The sequence below is a fragment of the Panthera onca genome, chromosome D3, assembly GCF_046562875.1.
Source record: "Panthera onca isolate mPanOnc1 chromosome D3, mPanOnc1 haplotype 2, whole genome shotgun sequence".
NCBI classification, from domain to species: Eukaryota; Metazoa; Chordata; class Mammalia; order Carnivora; family Felidae; genus Panthera; species Panthera onca.
The window spans coordinates 80,469,363-80,482,520 of record NC_138350.1 but is presented as its reverse complement, the minus strand read 5'-3'; the positions used below and the strand labels follow the sequence as shown (position 1 = coordinate 80,482,520).

Below are 13,158 nucleotides of genomic sequence, written 5' to 3'. Positions count from 1 at the left end.
CACCCACAATAAGCAACCTACTTTTTGCCTCCTAAAAGTTATTGCTGTTACATTCTCTTCAATTCCCTTTGCCTTCCTAGCTCACTGCTCTAAATCAACAGCGGTCAAAACTACGATGTTCGTGTGTCATTTTAGAAATATCCTGAGGTTAAACGACTGTGTGTCATCTGAGTCTTTAGCCAGATGGCCCTCAAACTGTGCTGCAAGCAGCCCTCCAGAGATGGTGTCCCCTCGGAGATGGTGTCAGCTGACTGACTACAGTGTGACTTTAATGGCAGGAAGTTTCAATGTTGCGGAAGAGACATTTTTGTCCTGTTGGGGGCCTCCTGGTGACCAACATATTTTACCCCAGAGTATTCTCCTCATGCATGACTTGTGCCATGACTCCTTTAATGATGCATAACTGAGTCAAGTGATTTACCTGCTGTGACTTTTCAATATGCTTTTCAAGCTTAGATTGTGGAGTCAACTCTAAATCTTGCATTATTTTATATTTTGCTCTTTCCTCTGTCAGTGCCCAAACTTTTCCTCCTCATCCTCTCCCCACTTCCCTCCCCAAAAGATCCTAGTTCTTGCTGAAATAATGGAGACTGAACAGTCTGGAAATTTGGGACCTGCAAGCCTGGTGTGATAGAGCTCCAGGTAGGGAAGCGAGCACTGCCCTGCCCGCAGTCAGGAACGCATTCTCTTGTCCCTGGTTTCAGCTGCTAGGCCAGAGGGCCTTCAGACTAAGAACTTTCTAAGCCCACCATGTTGCAGCCCAGATCGTGATGCTTATTCCTGCCAGTTTAGGAGGTCTGTAGATCATCTTTTCTAACATTCTGGAGCCAAGACCATTGGAAGTTAATGTGCATACCTATCTCCCGGAGATCTTATTAATATTTGGTTTCTGATTAACTAGTCTTCCATTGGGCCTAAGTCTCCACGTTTCTAACAAGTTCCTTGTTGGTGGATCCCATTAGGCCAGATGCTGTTGGTCTGAGGCCACAGTTTGAGTAGCAAGGTTCGGGGTGCTCTTTTCTTCTTTATGACCTGTCTACCACCTCCCCCGCTGGTGGGTGGGGGACACTGTTGGTACCTTGCCCGCCTGCTCACCCTCTAGCTTCTGTCCACTTGCTGATACAGGCTTGCAACGGAACATTCAGAAATTTTCCAGTGGGTGGTAAAGCCATGTCTCCAGTAATGAGAGCTGGAAGTGCCTGTGAGTTTTACATCTCCCATGGGAGGCCCATAGCCAATAGCTGCCGGATGTGAGAATACAGAAGCCCAGCTCCTGTGTCCTGAGTGTTATGTTCTAGAGCTCCCCGCGGGATCAGGTGAGTCTGGGACTTCCCCTGAAACTCCACCCTGGTGTGGCTTCTTCTCCTTCCTCATCCTGCCTCCCCTGAGCCCTTCCTGGTTTCCCCTGGAGGTCTCTCCTTAAATAAATCAGCTCTCCAGGAATCCTAGGCTTGAGGTCTCCTTCTGAGAGAATGCAACCTAAAACAGGTGGCCTCCTCCAAGAGAGAGATTAATAAGAGAAAAACTCCACGTTAAGAAACTGTGTGCTGCTCTGTCCCAGCACCCAGCCTAGCACCCAGCATGTAGGAAATGCTTCATCCATTTTCGTTTGATAAAGTTCATTTATATATCTGGACCCACAAGATGGGAGTCCCTAGCCACTGGCCTGGCCCACATCACAAGGTAAACCAAAGTCAACCTGCACTTACAGGAAATGCCTATCAAGGAAACCTAACCCAGACCAATCACGATGCTGCCATTCAGCTCTAGGTAGCTTACTTTACCCTAGAAAATCCCCTTATAAGGAAATCCCCAGCTTCCTAGCCAATCATGTCCTGTTTCCACATTGCCTCTCCTAATGCTCCATAAAACTCACTCTTGCCCCCGCTCCAGAATGGCCCCCCACTGCCTGTGATCCATACACTGGTTCCCTTGAATGAAGGACATCAAAGTCTTTCCTCAATCGTTTTCGTGTTGCTTTTGGTAAGCTGAATGATTTGCATGATTGTGTCAACTTTCTCAATAAAATTGATTTAAAACCTTACGTGACTTTCTGATCCTGTGGTCATGGCAGAGCCTGAGCCCTCCTCCTACAGGAATACTTGCCCAGACAGGGTTGGCCCATTTACTCCCACACCTCTAAACCTCTCAAACACTACTGGGATCTCCAGCGGTATAGAAGCTTCAGCCACAAATGTCCCCAGATCCCACTCTTTTTACATAGAACTGTACTGAAGACCTTGGTCGTTGGCAGGCCTGCCTCAACCATTTCGCTCCAGCCTTCACGCCCGCTCCAGAAAAGAACCCCAGGATATCTAGTAAGTTGCCACATCAACGCAGAGCTGCTGACCCAGCACTCCTCCTTGATAATATGGCTTTCTAATCATGAGGAAACACAGGAAGATCGCTCCACACGCAAACCCATTTCCTGCATGTTGGTCATGGCAGCACATCATGCAGCTGCTGAATCGTGTGGCAACCCCACGGTGCACATATTCTTGCAACATGTTTGGAATGCAGACCCAGCAAACACGCACGTGGAAGGAAACATCGTCATTCTAAGGACAATGAATCTACATGGAAAGTTTTCAAGCAGATGTTCACAAAATCTTCTATTTTTTATGGTCCCTTCAAGTTCCTGCATAGCTTAAGAAATGAAGCCGAAAGTCAACGCGTATCACGGCCCATGTGGACACAATGCGAAAAATACAATTATAGAGGTAGTTGGCCACAGAAACACCCAAACATAAAAAGGCAGAACAAATGGTTTCTCAAGTAACAATCTCCATCTCCGAGGAGAGGTTTGAAGCATTTTATTTTGGCTTACAAAAGAGTGAAATCTGGGCGCCTGGGTGGCTCAGTTCGTTAAGTGTCCAACTTTGGCTCAGGTCACGATCTCGCGGTCTGGGAGTTCGAGCCCAGCATGGAGCTCTCTGCTGTCAGCTCAGAGCCTGCAGCCTGTTTCGGATTCTGTATCTCCCTCTCTCTCTGCCCCTCCCCTGCTCATGCTCTGTCTCTCTCTCACACACACACGCAAATAAATAAACATTAAAAAAAATTTTTTTTTAATGAGTGAAATCAGTGTCAAAGGATGTTTGCCTAAAACACTCTCCCACACACCTGTGTGGCAAGTGATTCTCTCTGTCTTACATTTTGCATTACTGTTCATTCTTGGCTCTTCATGCAGTTTTCTCATTTAATGTTTTTTGGGTTTTGGTGGTGTTTATTTGTTTTTTTGTTTTATTTGTTTTTTTGATTTTTTGGGTTTTTTTTCGGTAGCCTTGGCCCACATTTGTTCATTTCTAATTATTCTTTCACGCTTTTATAATAGACTATGAAACCTCGTTAGTGTGGAAACAAACAAAAAAAAACCCTGACACTGTTCCTTGCTTCCAGTGGGATTCAACACCTTGCATACAAGGACAAACAGATGGCATCCTGAGATCATTAATAACACGCTCAGATCTGGTGATGGTCCCTCAAAGAATAAAACCCTGAATAAGCCTGGACTCCCTTAAGAGAACTTTGCTATGTTGACACTTGAAGCGCTGCTCGTGAATAGGACAGGTGTATGAATGTGGTTTCCTCACCATGAGTGGATTCACGTAAATTCAGAAAACGTGGTGAGTTTGCACATCATTTCCTTGGGAAGCTTAAAGCTAACTTTTTCTCTCCCTTTCTGAATGTCTGTGCTCTGGTCATTTCCTGAGGTTCCACCCAGACAAAGCTGACCTGAGTTAAACACTTAACGCCAGGAACATGTGGTTCACGGCACGCCTTGTGCCGACAGTGTAGAGACCAGAAATAACCAATTCCACCCTTTACCTCCATCTCCTGGGAGAATATTAAAGGGTTTCAAGTTGGGAACCCAGAACATGACCTGGTAAGTCCCTTTGCCACTCTTTTTTTTTTTTATGTTCATTTATTTTTGGGTGGGCAGAAGGGGCAGAGAGAGAGGGGGACAGACAGAGGTTCTGAAGTAGGCTCTGTGCCAACAGGAGAGAGCCTGAGCCCCATGTGGGGCTCGAACTCACTAACAGAACAGTGAGATCATGACCCGAGCAGAAGTCAGATGCTTAACCAACTGAGCCACTCAGGCACCCCTGCCATGATTTTCCCAGCCCAGTCCCCTCTTCGCCCAAGCTCCCCGCTCTGCTGTCCTTCTTTCAGCCCGGACCTCTCGCTGGACAACAATTCATTCGGCCCCTGTCCTCACCTCTCTTTGGTCAGCCCTAAAGGACTGTATAGGTTCATTTACCCTCTGGCCTCTTTTCATTTCCTCTTTGTGATATGCATTACTCAGCTTCTCCTGCCTGGAAGCGAATCTGTGAGGCAAGAAAGCTCCCCACCTAACAGAAACAGAGAGAATAGAGGGAAACAGGGGTGGAGGGAAGTTGTGAACACTCATTCATTGACAATTTATTGTTGTAATTAGTATTAAATTTTTGTTGCTTTATTTATTATTTAATTTATGCATTTGATTCAATAAGTCAAAAGTTTTTAATCCGATTTACAATGAGGGTTTACATTATCTTTATTGGAGAGTGTTTTATTACTGTCTTAAAACTCAGCCAAGGGCACACACAGCTGTGTAAAGTATCCGCCACTCCCGACTCCCCACCTCACCCCACCCAGCTACTCTCACTCGTTCAAACATGTTGATTCCTTCCTGACTCTCAGTTTCTGCCTCCATATCCCAGTTTTTTTTATCATTGCTTTGGGCCTCCTTTGGCTTTGGCAATCCTTAAAGTTCCTTTTTTGGCTTTTTTGGGTGGGGAGGGGTGTAAAAAGTTGCACATCTGACTTCTAGTGCGTCTTGCTCCTTGTTCTTGCTATAACCATTTCCGGGGCTGAGAACTTCCCCTAACCCTCCAGCACATACCTGGTTCCCTCCCCCCCAAATTCCAACAGGCAATGGTTTACTTGTCTGTCTTGCCCTCTTGGCCATGATTTTACAGTGTATCATATTTATCTTTGCTTTGAATAAAGCAAGCATTCGGTGACTGTTGAGTGAATTTAATTCAACTGAGCTATTTTTCGTGGTGCTCCCTCAAGCCCCCCCAGCCACCCAAAGCCACCCTCCACATCCTTTGCACCGCCATTCCGGCACCTTCTCTGTGAGCCCTCCAGGAACCACTGCTTCCTCCTTCCCACCTCCACCCACAACCCCCTTCCATCAATGCTGTGCTGAAGGACCCACCTCATTTCTGCTTCCCCTACTTTTGTACTTATATACAGACAATATGTTTTTCCAGTGAAAAGAGCACCAGCTTCGATGTAATTAATAACAATAACAATAATACCACAGTGACAAATAACAGTTGTAGAGTAGCTACCGTATGCGTTCACTGTACTGAGTGATTTACATGTGATCTAATTTAATTTATACAGTAATCAATGCATTTAGTACTATTGTTACTCTGTTTCAGAGGAGAAAACAAGTTCAAAAGACATTAAGGCTACACAGATAGTAAGGATCAGAGCTGGAACTCTAATACTCTCTGGGCACGAAGTTAAAGGTGTTCAGATGCCTGGATTTGGGTTTCGGGGGGTGGTAGGTGTTAGGAGACACCCCTGAGAGCCCAAGATCAGCAGAGGATGTGCCTCTAAGCCCCAAGAGCATAACACACCATCTAGTTCCACACTGCTCTACTCTGTTGACTACACCACCTTTAGTTAAGTCTCATTAACTCCACTGAAAATCCACCATCAACGCAATGATAAAAGAACAGCATGATAGCTAAACCCACAGGCTACAGAGGTAGATAGTGGATTCCAAGCCTGGTTTTGCCACTTACTAGCTGTGTGACTTTGGGCAAGCTACTTAAACTTTGGGGTACCTGGATGGCCCAGACAGTGAAGTAACCGATTCTCGATTTCAGCTCAGGTCATGATCTCATAGTTTGTAGGATCGAGCCCCACACTGGGCTCTGCACTGACAGTGCAGAGTCTGCTTGGGATTCAGTTAGGTCTTGAACCCAGTTGGAATTTATTTTTGCGTATAGTTTAAGAAAGTGGCCCGGTTTCATTCTTTTGCGTGTTACTGTCCAGTTTTCTCAACACCATTTGTTGAAAAGACTGTCTTTTTCCAATTGGATATTCTTTCCTGCTTTGTTGGACATTAATTGACTTTATAGTTGTGGGTTCATTTCAGTTTCATTGATCTGTGTGTCTATCTTTGTGCTAGTACCATACTGTTTTGATTACTATAGCTTTGTAATATACCTTGAAGTCCAGAACTGTGATGCCTCCAGCTTTGCTTTTCTTTTTCAAGGATGCTTTGGCTATTTAGGGTTTTTGTGGTTCCATACAAATTTAGTGTTATTTGTTCTAGCTCTGTGAAAAATGCTGCTGGCATTTTGATAGGAGTTACATTAAATGTGTAGAGTGCTTTGGATAGTACAGACATTTTAACAATATTTATTCTTCTAATCCATGGGCATGGGATGTCTAAAGGAGTTCATGACCACTAAACCATCCCTACAAGAAATATTAAAGGGGCCTCTTAGAGTGGAAAGGAGAAACTGAAAGTGACAGAGACAAGAAAGGATCAGAGAAAATCTCCAAAAACGGTGACAAAACAAGTAACAAAATGGCAATAAATACATATTAATTATTACTCCAAATTACTCTATTAATAATTACTCCAAATGTAAATGGACTAAATGCTCCGGTCAAAAGACATAAGGTGTCAGAATGAATAAAAAATCAAGACCCATCTACATTCTGCCTACAAGAGGCTCATTTTAGACCTAAAGACACCTGAAGATTGAAAGTGTGGGGACAGAGTAATATTTATCAGGTAAATGGATGTCGAAAAAAGTTGGAAGAGCAATATACATATCAGACAAGCTAGATTTTAAAACAAAAACTGTAAGAGATAAAGAAGGGCACTATATCATAATAAAGGGGACAATCCAACAAGAAGATCTAACAATTGGAAATATTTATGCACCCAAAATGAAAGCACCCAAATATATAAAACAATTAATAACAGACATAAAGGAACTAATTGGTAATAATACAATAATAGTAGAGGACTTTAACATCCCACTGACATCAATGGACAGATTATCTAATAGAAAATCAACAAAGAAACAATGGCTTTGAATGACATACTGGACCAGATGGACTTAACAGCCATATACAGAACATTCCATCCTAAAACAACAGAATACACATTCTTTTCAAGTGCACGTGGGACATTCTCTAGAATAGACCAATACTAGCTCACAAATCAGGCCTCAACAAATACAGAAAGACTGAAATCGTACCATGCATCTTTTCTGAACACAACATTATGAAACTTGAAGTCAACCACAAGAAAATTTGGAAAGATCACAAATACATGAAGGTTGAAAAACATGCTACTAAACAACAAATAGGTCAACCAGGAAATCAAAGAAGACATTTTAAAAATACATGGAAACAAATGAAAATGAAAACACAATGGTCTAAAACCTTTGGGATGCAGCAAAAGGAGTCTTAAGAGAGAAGTATAGAGCAATACAGACCCACCTTAAGAAGCGAGAAAATTTCAATAAAAAGCCTAAGCTTACACCTAATGGAACTAGATGAGGAACAACAAATTAAGCCTAAATCCAGAAGGAGGGAGGAAATAATGAATACTAAAGCAAAAATAAATGATATATAAACTAAAAAATAAAATAAAATAAAATAAAATAAAATAAAATAAAATAAAACAAAACAAAGCAAAAACCCCAGTAGAACAGATCAATAAAACCAGGAGCTGGTGCTTTGAAAAAGTTAATAAAATTGATAAACTTCTAGCCAGACTTATTAAAAATAAAAGAGAAAGGATGCACACAAAACCACAAATGAGAAAGGAGAAATAACAATCAACACCACAGAAATACAATTATAAGAGAACATTATGAAAAACTATATGCCAACAAATTGGACAATCTGAAAGAAATGAATAAATCCCCAAAACTATAAACTACCAAAACTGAAACAGGAAGAAATAGAAAACTTGAACAGATCAATAACCAGCAAAAAAATTGAATCACAATTCAAAAAACTCCTAACAGACAAGAGTCCAGGGCCAGATGGCTTCAAAGGTGAATTCTACCAAACATTTAAAGAAGAGTTAATACCTATTGTTCTCAAACTATTCTAAAAAACGGAAAAGGAAGAAAAATTTCCAAACTTATTCCACAAAGCCAACATTACCCTGATACAAAAACTAGATGAAGATTCCACTAAAAAATAGAACTACAGGCCAATCTCCCTGATGAACATGGATGTACAACTCTCAATAAAATACTAACAAACTGAATCCAACAATATATTTTAAAAAATCACTCACCACAATGAAGTGGGATTTATTCCTGGGTTGCAAGTGTGGTTCAATTATTTTAAATCAGCAACATGATACACAACATTAATAAAAGAAACGATAAGAACGATATGATCATTTCCGGAGATGGAGAAAAAGCATTTAACAAAGTAAAACATCCATTCATGATTAAAAAAAAAAAACAACACCTCAACAAAGTAGGTTTAGGTTTACAGGGAACATACCTCAACATAAAAAAGTCATAGATGAAAAGCCCGCAGCTAATATCATCCTCAGTGGGGACAAACGGAGAGTTTTTCCTCTACAGTCAGGAACAAGACAGGGATGTCCGCTCTCACAACTGTTATTTTTTTTTTTTTACGTTTATTTATTTTTGAGACACAGAGAGACAAAGCATGAACGGGGGAGGGTCAGAGAGAGAGGGAGACACAGAATCCGAAACAGGCTCCAGGCTCTGAGCTGTCAGCACAGAGCCCGACACGGAGCTCGAACTCACGGACCGCGAGATTATGACCTGAGCTGAAGTCGGCCGCCCAACCAACTGAGCCACCCAGGCGCCCCTCACAACTGTTATTTAACATAGTACTGGAAGTGCTAGCTACAGCGATCAGACAACAAAAAGAAATAAAAGGCATCCAAATCACCAGGGGAGAAGTAAAATTTCACTACTTACAGATGACATGATACTGTATGTAGAGAACCCAAAGACTCCACCAGAAAATTGGCCGAACTGATACTCGAATTCAGGAAAGTCACAGCATACCAAATCAACATACAGAATTCTCATCCATGTCTATACTCCAATAATGAAGCAACAGAAAGAGAAATTACGGAATTGATCCCATTTACAACTGCACCAAAACCAATAAGATACCTAGAAATAAGACTAACCGAGGTGAAAGACCTGTGCTCTGAAAACTATAAAACAATGGTGAAAGGAATCGAAGATGACACAGAGACATGGAAAGACATTCCATGCTCATGGATTCGAAGAACAAATATTGTTAAAATGCAGCTTATTGTACAGAACATGCCAATAAGTTTGTAAAAAGTATACACTTTTTACAAGGAGATCAAGGAGATATGAAAATTTTCTCATTAGTTAGTGCGGAAGTAAGATCCTCACTCATACCCTGCCAGTTCCAGCATCTGTCTGCCTCCTTCTACCACCTCCATACTCTGTAACTTACTAGTAGCTGACATTGGCTCTTGGTAGTTTAAGTGCAACACCTGTCCTCTAGGGGTCAGTCTTGTTCCAGAAAAATAATTCAAACTAGTAAATGCGCTACCTCACTTTGTGGGAAAGTAGCCTTAAGATGTATTGGAGGGTGTGTGTGTGTGTGTGTGTGTGTGTGTGTGTTTAGTTTTGCATCAAATAAAAAGACTGGTGTGTTTTAGTATGATAGCCTCCTGCCCTACCATTCTCAAAAAAAAAAAAAAAAAAAAAAGCATTCCCCTAGAGTAAATATGGTGACAGTTAACATTTGATGGGAGAACTCTTTAGAGAAGTCTAAGAAGGATATAAAATTAGGAACTCCTGGCTCTATGCAGGTGTTAAACCAGAAGTACTTTGGAAAAAGCAGGCACACGTAGTTATTCAGGTTATTTTCTGCCAGAAGGGAATGTTGGAACAACTTAGTAAAGAACAAGCATTCATTGAGGGTCAACCGTGTACTGGGACAGTGATAGGCACATTATACGTGCCACCATGTTAATCCTTACAACAGTGCTCCAAAGCTGGCACTAGTCTTTCCTATTTTCACTGGAGAAGCAGAGAGCCAGAGAGGCAAAGTAAGTCTCCAAATTCCCATGGCACTGGAGCCTGGCTTCAATCCCTGGTCCTCTTACCTTCAAAACTTAATTGATTACCACTAAAAGATATTACGTTTTAATTTTAACAAATCTTCTCAGGCATTAACCCAAACGTATTGTTCATTAATATAAATTTCTGTCCATAGCTGAAGTTTTTGGCCACAGGGTTTTTAAGGGCTACTGGTATCCCCCTAAAGGGCAAACAGAGCCATCGGATATGTTATTTAATGACTACCAAAGGCAGTGATGACCAGTTGTTTGAATTCGTAGATGACACGAATCTAAGAGGAAATATGTTCCTCTTCTGTAGGTAAGATAATACATTCAGAATATATCAAATCCAAAAATGTAAAATTTAATAGGGATAGATTTTTGAAAAACCTGGCAGAGATTTGCAAGAGCAATGTAGAGGGAGGATTTAAGCATTTGAACATGGGGCAATATTTATGAAGGTGTGGGTCTCCAATTCCCACATCCTATAGGAGATCGCCCCAGACTAGAAAGGGGTTTACCCATGACTCCCAATGAAGCTATTTGGAGGAAAAGGGGTAATTCAGAGCAAATATTCTCTATGACTTCCCTCCTACATAGATACCCAGGACAAGTGATGGAATTTGGAACCAACTGAGACCCACATCAACACAGAGGGCCTATCAATAAAGGCATCCAGGATCCTAGAATGCTTATTTCTTAGTTCTTCATGAAGCCAAGATGATGTCAAATTGCCAGTTCACTTAGTTAATCAGCTCCATATACTTTATACAGTGTAGGATCATAATGCTCAGGGAATCTGGTCATAGTATCGAATTCTTCCCAGGTCAATCTACAGGTAGCATGTTCTAGTCAAGAAAAGCCCCTTATTGGATCAGCCTAGCCTCTAAAATCCTCATTCCTGAGTTGAGGGCTTTGCCCTCAATGATCTTAATCTCTTTATTCCTTTTTTTTTTTTTTTTTTTTTTTTTGAATCCTCAAACTTGGCAGGATTTCCATTCCTTCTCTGAGGCAAAGATAGTATTGCGGTCAACTAGAAAATTAAGAACAGTAGGGGTTGTTAGCAATGTCTGGAGACAGTTTTGACTGTCACAACTTGGGAGGAAGTGGTGCTATTCGATTATGTAGAGGCGACAGCTGCTACTAAATCTATGTAGCTCTCAATGTGCAGGACAGTCAACCACAACAAAAATTCATCTGGCAGAAAATGCCATTAATGTTGAGGGTGAAAAAACCGGAGGTACAACCGGCAACCCTTGATGGAGAACCATTTGAGAAACTACAGAAGCAGCAAAGAAAAACACTAGGGGTCAGTAAGAACTCACGAAACGTCCCTTCCTAAGTAACCTTCAGCCTGTTAACAAGAGTTTCAAACTGATTCCAAAATATTTTTGTATGCATTATAGGAAGTAAGTAAATATATCGATGTTTCCGAGAAGCAGGTCTTTCACTGTGGGAGAGTGATTTGCAAATAAAACATGGAGCAGGGTGAAGACAAACCCTGCAGGGCTGGATTTGACACGTGGCTACCGGTGTAAATACACATTATGATATGACATGATACGATACGCTATTAATTATATTTGTTATTACATTTGTTATATATCATATCACTTCATGGTACTTTTCTCTCTCTGCCTACCGAAATGTCTTAGAAATGAAGATACCCATAAAGCAAGGAGCACTTCTGGCACCCAAATCTTGTTTTCTAAATACCATTCTCTAATAAAAGGAACTAGAGCTTCTCAAAGAATTGGCTGATTTGGGAAATTAGACAGGGAAAGTACAGAGTAGTCCTGGGATATCTTGTAGGACCAAGGAGTAAGGAAGTGCTCCAAACATGATGAAAACATGTCGCAATAACTTGGGATCTGCCTTGAGGGGGCTTCAAGTGGCCAGATTTAGGGCAGTTTGTGCCTGATAAAGAAGAACAAGCTAATGTATATAATATCTAAACTAATTTAAATGTGGTACAAATTAATGAAAGAGAGACAATATTATCATAAGGAAAGTAACTCCTTTTAAAAAATATTTGTTGGTGTGCCTGGGTGGCTCAGTCAGTTAAACATCTGACTTTGGCTCAGATCATGATCTCATGGTTCATGGGTTCGAGTCCTGCATCCATTGGGTGAGCTCTAGCCCTGCTTCAGGTAAACACAGGCCCTGCTTGGAGTAAGCCCCACTTTCTCTCTCTCTCTCTCTCTCTCTCTCTCTCTTTCTGTTTCTGCCACCTTGCTCATTTGTGCTCTCTCTCTCTCTCTCAAAAAATTTTTTTTTTTGTAGAATAGTCATAGGGGTAGAGGGAGGGCTCTTTTCTAGAAAAGTATATATATTTCAATCAGGAAAAATAAGATATTGTACAAGTTATAGTCCATAGCTTTCATGGTTCTTTGTTTAGAAACATTTCCTAAATAGAACACTTGTTAAATTCTATTTCTCAAATATTATTCTCCATATGGAAGTATATGGTTTTCTGCTCTGAAATTTTAATTACTCCCATAAAATTATTTACAAGTGTTTACTCCTGATCCTTTGGCCTAGATGTCTTGGTCTAAGATAGAGCCAGGTGAAGCTTATTTTAAGTGTTCAACTTAATGATTTATTCATCATTTTGACAGATTTTCTCCCTTCATTCCTTGTTCTCAATTTTTCAATGTCAAGACCAAGGAGATTAATTCATAAGACATTTCATTTCAAATTTTATCTTTAATCTCATGCCAAATTTTTCTTAAAACAGCAGTACCTATCTGCTAGAACAGAGTTGCACAGGGAACAGCCCTCAGGCATTCTAGAAGGAGAGCTGTGTGAGGGAGCTGAGGTTTTCTTGTGCAATGGAGTCTCCTTGTTGCTATGTTGAAGGTGGAAGGAGAAATCTTTGGGTGGCGCCATGTTCCCTAATGTTCAAGCTACAGGTGGTGGCTGGCTTATTGACTCAACTTCATGAATATTCTCAATTCATGTATAGATCTAAGTATAGCTTTCCAAGGTGAAGCATAGAAGATATAAATTTTGATGAAGAGAAATGAAATATTTTC

General features: G+C 41.0%; 1 long non-coding RNA gene across 2 annotated transcripts in view; it reads left to right on the top strand.

Moving 5' to 3' along the window:
- Positions 1–13,158, top strand: part of LOC132666092 (uncharacterized) — a 32,293-nt gene that overhangs the window by 11,250 nt on the left and 7,885 nt on the right. The window contains exons 2-3 of one of the 2 annotated variants that reach the window (XR_009604478.3): positions 3,332–3,623; positions 3,711–3,883. This is a non-coding gene — a long non-coding RNA (uncharacterized LOC132666092). Of the gene's footprint in view, positions 1–3,331; positions 3,884–13,158 lie in introns of both variants that reach the window. The other variant, XR_013551187.2, reaches the window with a different exon arrangement.